The sequence below is a fragment of the Lytechinus variegatus genome, chromosome 3 (assembly GCF_018143015.1).
Source record: "Lytechinus variegatus isolate NC3 chromosome 3, Lvar_3.0, whole genome shotgun sequence".
NCBI classification, from domain to species: domain Eukaryota; kingdom Metazoa; phylum Echinodermata; class Echinoidea; order Temnopleuroida; family Toxopneustidae; genus Lytechinus; species Lytechinus variegatus.
The window spans coordinates 33,671,276-33,677,347 of record NC_054742.1 but is presented as its reverse complement, the minus strand read 5'-3'; positions in this window follow the sequence as shown (position 1 = coordinate 33,677,347).

Below are 6,072 nucleotides of genomic sequence, written 5' to 3'. Positions count from 1 at the left end.
AAAGAATTAAATCAAGGAGTCACATATAAGTCATATGAATTGTGCAAGACATCCTGTCAGGATCTTTGCAGACAAAAAACTGTCTAAAATGATATCTTATAATTTATGTTGAATATCCTGCCTGTACATTTTGGAAAAAAAAAGGAATACGAAATTAACGCTTTCATTTTTTTAGTTCTTAATTCTTAATGTCAAAATGATAAAATTGATTTCTTAGACATCCCTGCTTATAAATCTATTGTTGCTGTGAATTTTTATAATTGAATTTAGGCCATATGGAAAGCAATCACCTTGCTTGCTGCCTATGGTAGTTTTTCCTTCTTCTTTTTCAATCATGTGGACTATTGTTCACCTTTGGGATGTCAATGGAGGAGGTATCCTTTTTTATTTCTTTTATTGCCTTGTGACTAGTTCTTAAGAATTTTGAGCATGTCGAAAAAAGTTGATATCCTCGTACATTAGACAATCCCTGACTTTACTTTAATAGTCAATGAGTGTAGAAATATTCCTACCTCCTGCATTACATGATTCAAAATAGCAGCAGTGCTGACTTTGAAGACTACTGAGATACAGGTAGCAGCAGTGCTGACTGTGAAGAATAGGCCTACTGTAATTTCATACTCTAAAAGATTGATAGGGGTCGTATCTAAATTTACAAAAAGGTCTATCATACCCAGCTGTCTATTTGACTTTGCAACCACTTGAGAAATGTGCTCCCTGATAATCATAAAACATACTAAGCAAATATTGATACATGTGCTTGAAACAAAACAAATATTAAACAAATACATGAAATGCATCTTCATGAAAATAAATGAAGGTCAATCATGTGATAGCAGGGTCACAGTGACACAAAAATAAAACACAACACCAAGGGCAACTTAATATTTTTGCCATCAAAACAACTACTCTAACAAGTAAAATAAGTATCCAGCTGGTTTCAATTTAGCATTTTCCAAAATGGCAAAATCACTATTAAAAACAGTAAGGTTTGGCAATGGGGCAGATGAAGTCAGAGAGTTTTAAAACCTAATTGATGGATACAGTTCCACAACATATTGTTCTCTAATGACAAAAGGAAGCAAGTAGATGGAATTACTTTCTTATACTCCTTTCATAAACCTACAGGTATCCTCCAATTAGCCGCCTAAGAGTAATGCGGATAATCCAATAACAAGTGGAATGCCTCTGGCCGTCTCACCTGCATCGCGCAGTTCAATATAGCAGCAGTGCTGACTTTGAATACTACTCTAACTCGCACAAGATGTTCAGTGATACACGGTTACTCTTATGTCCACTTTTTATGAACTAGACCAATAAACTTACAGAGATATGATGGTTATTCAACAAAAAAGCCCAACTTGGCCAAAGTTCATTGACCTTACATGACCTTTGACCTTGATCATGTGACCTGAAACTCGCACAGGATGTTTAGTGGTACTTGATTACTCTTATGTACAAGTTTCATGAATCAGATCCATAAACTTTCAAAGTTATGATGGTAATTCAACAGATACACCTAATTCGGCCAAAGTTCATTGACCTTTGACCTTGGTCATGTGACCTGAAATGTGCACAGGATGTTCAGTGATACTTGATTACTCTAATGTCCAAGTTTAACGAACTAGACCAATAAACTTTCAAAGTTATGATGGTAATTCAACAGATACCCCCGATTCGGCCAAAGTTCATTGACCCTAGATGACCTTTGACCTTAATCATGAGACCTGAAACTTGCACAAAATGTTCAGTGATGCTTGATTACTATTATGTCTAAGTTTCATGAATCAGATCCATAAACTTTCAAAGTTATGATGGGAATTCAACAGATACCCCCAATTCGGCCAAAGTTCATTGACCTTTGACCTTGGTCATGTGACCTGAAATGTGCACAGGATGTTCAGTGATACTTGATTACTCTAATGTCCAAGTTTAACGAACTAGACCAATAAACTTTCAAAGTTATGATGGTAATTCAACAGATACCCCCCAATTCGGCCAAAGTTCATTGACCCTAAATGACCTTCGACCTTGGTCATGTGACGTGAAACTCATGCAAGATGTTCAGTGATACTTGATTAACCTTATGTCCAAGTTTCATGAACTAGGTCCATATATTTTCTAAGTTATGATGACATTTCAAAAACTTAACCTCAGGTTAAGATTTTGAAGTTGATTCCTCCAACATGGTCTAAGTTTATTGACCCTAAAGGACCTTTGACCTTGGTCATGTGACATGAAACTCTAATAGGATGTTAAGTCATACTTGATTAACCTTATGGCCAAGTTTAATGAACTAGGTCCATATACTTTCTAAGTTATGATGTCATTTCAAAAACTTAACCTCAGGTTAAGATTTGATGTTGACGCCGCCGCCGTCGCCGCCACTGGAAAAGCGGCGCCTATAGTCTCACTCTGCTATGCAGGTGAGACAAAAATTGCGTTCACAACAAACTCTGAAAATAAGCCGCATTATTTTTACGAGTGCCCGTTCTGAAAAAGGCGGATAATCGCCATGACAACTGGACACGCCCCCTCCGATGCGGTTGTGTTGGAAAAGGGTGACCTTGTGACCGCACCATGGCAATTATCCGCATTATTTGGAAATGCGTTCATAAACTCAAAATCTTGTCCCGATGCTGCTATTATGTGGATAATATCAGCATCAAAATAATGTGGATAACTCTTGTCCTCCTCCAATTTTGCGACCAAATTATGCTATTAGCCACATAATTGGGTTTATGAAAGGGGTATTAGTTAATGAGGAGAATGTGCCACTCTCAATTGGAAGCATAAAGGTACTTGCTTAACATCAGTAGGGGAAGGCGGGGTAAGATGTGACAGTTTTCGTTTTTGCATGTTAGAATTGATATGATTAATAATCTTGTCAAAATAAGTACCTTGCCTTGAAATTTAATTCTGAAATATTTTCCACCTATATATAACTCTCTATCCCCACACTGAAAGTCATCGTGACCTTTGAAAAAAACGATGTCAAATGGCTCAACTTGCCCCATATATGGGGTAAGTTTGAGCCACCTTCTGGGGTAAGTTGAGCCACAAAAACTACCGGTATGTACAAAATGTATAAGGGGAGAACCAGCATGTCAATTTTTTGTTTAAAGTCTTTTCACTTGCTAATTCTCTATAAATACTAACATTCTTTAAAAGGAAAAGAGCAGCCATGTAAATTTACTCCTTTCAGCCAGCATTTCAATCGATTTTTATGGTTTGTTTTTTAAGATACATTACCATATGAATTACCATGGCTCAACTTGCCCCATGCTGTTTGGCTCAAACTACCCCAGTCCGAACTTAGTGCGATAATTTTGTATTCACACATTTATTATGTATCCATCATATAAAAGACTATGACAAGAATGAAGATCCATATCTGGACTAATAATGTTGTTATCATGTCTTTATTATATTTGAAGACATGTGTGTTTATAAAGCAGTTATCTATTTCACACTCTTTTTTACTTTTTTGGCTGAAATTCATATTTTTCCCTCTAAAAAAATACTTTTTGTTTCAAAGTTGAAAACAATATGGTGGGGTTAGGGGTTATGCTATGGGTCATCAATACATGACACCACCACAATGTCTGACTTATTCATTATTGGCCTGGGGCTGGTGGCTCAACTTGCCCCTATGCTCAACTTACCCCGCCTTCCCCTATATATTTCAGTAAAGGTGCAAATATATCCTTTGATAGCATCATGTAGAATTCTAGAGCAGTAAATGTACACTATCCCTATCCTTTTGTCATGAGATGTAAATTGTACAATACCCTTGAAGTCTGTATTACCTACTTACAATATTTAAATCAGTCTTGTTGACAGAGAATATGGACTTTGACTCTTTACCCTGTTACCTACATGTGCAGCATGTAGATACAATGTACATCTGAAAATGTGTGAGTAAAGGGCATCTTCTTTAAAATGTAAGGTGAAAATGGCTTTCAAATTCCAAAGATATGATTTGGAGAATAAAAATGTCTCTTTTCTCTGGGAATGAGTAGATTGTACAAATAATAGATAAAGGGATCTAGAGGATTCATTCCCTGCTAATTAATCAAGAAAATAATTAAAGGGGGTACTCAGTTTATATTTTGATGGGGGTTGCCTCACGAAACCCTGGAATGTGGGTCTAAGAAGCTGAACTCAAGGGTAAAGTATGGGGTCTTGGGAAATAAATATATACTGGGCAGTATGAAAAACAGGTCTACGGAACGGGATCGCAGTACAATAGGTACGGTGCACACGGGAATGCAGGTTAGTGATGTGCATGTATATGTGAGCCCTAGCAGTGTTAAAGGAGAAATGAAACCTTTGGAACAAGATAGCTTGTGTGAAAACAGAGGAGGGCATGTAATACAGATTTTTAAAAGACATCATGGATAAAGAGTTTGTATCACCACAAGGAAAAGCAGAAAGAGACATTTTAAGGGTATTTTACAGTCCATCAAAGGGAAAGTTGTTCACATGTGACATCACACATCCTTGTCGCATTGCCAATGTGAGGATCTCCATAGCATTAGTGATTGCAATGTTCACATGCTCATAACTTTCTCATTATTTGTCCGATTATTCTCAAACTTTCTTTGTTCTTATTCTTTTATTTTTCTGTTTCGACAGAAGCCTACTTATTCCAAAGGTTTCATTCCCCTTTAAGAGGGACTTCAGTCAGGCCGCAGGTCCCTGTGCTAATGAGCAAAAAGTCCAGATTTATCCAAATCATCTCGTGGCTGAATCCTCCTCCTTGCAAAACTCGTGATTCGTGAGATTTTCTTTTTCTAAGAATTTACCTGTTATAACCTCAAGTTAAATGAAAATATTATTGCACCATCAGATAGAGTAAAAGTTACTCTTTCATATTCGTCATTTATTTTGTGTACAATATTTTGTTAAAAAATTAAATTTCTGGCCTGAAAATGTGCCTCAAAACTGAATTTTCTTCCTCTGTTTTCTTTTGCAAATTGTGCAAAACTTTTTATTTTGAGCCTCAATTATATCTATATCACCATAAAGCTGAACTTCTGTACTTTCTCACAATGCCACTCTTGATATGCGCACCTTTTAATCGGGTCAAGATCACACTTTTCCCACCAAGGTACAAGACGAGATTTCTGAAATTTTGTACTTCCATGAAATCCAGTGTTCTGATTGGCTGGATAAGGTTCACAGAACTACAGGCACGGGGTATTTGAGGAGATTACCACATGGGAAGTGTGACCTTCCCACGAACCCAGGCACTGGGACCGTTGGAATTTGCCATTGTGTGGTTTCTTTGAGCAATCAGAGTGCAGTATTCTTGTTTCAAACTGCTCTATGTACTTGGCAAATGAAAAGTGTGATCTTGACCCGATTAACCCAATTCTTATTTTGAAACCTATATCATTTCAAAGCATACATATTCAGCTTTATCATGATATAAAAATCATTTGGGCTAAAACAAAAATAAAGTGTGAAAAGAACAGCTTTTGTCAGGTGAAAATATTTTATTTTGTAGCATATTTTAAATCAGAATTTTACCTATATTACAAAATCTTTTGAATAAATCCAAACACATGACCTGAAAGAATAATTCTTCTTCTTTACAATGGTACCAAAATCATGAAATTTGATGCACATTTATAGCAGCAATGACCGAATGAAAAGAGGTGTTTTGGTCCGCATCAAGCTCATTAAATATACAAAACATCTCAAGTCATGAATTATCACTTGGATGAAACATGGAGCTGAAAGAAGCCACTTTCTTGGGACCTGCAGTCTGACTGGACTTGTGAAGCTGTGCATGTACATGTAGCTCTGGCGTGCGGTGCTCGTGCTGGACAATTTGGCAGGACTAGGGAACTGTGATGTCCCCTCGAGAAAATGAAAGAAAAGAGATGAATTTAGTAGAAAGAAAAAAATGAAGGGTAAATGAAGGAAAAAAAGTTAGAACAATAGGGTGTATAGCGCACATATCCACTTTGCTACATGGAGTAACGGCCCGCGAAGCAAGATATATTATCTCACTGTGCTGCACTTGACCCAGGTGAGGTAAATGGCAGAGCTACCAAGTCTCAC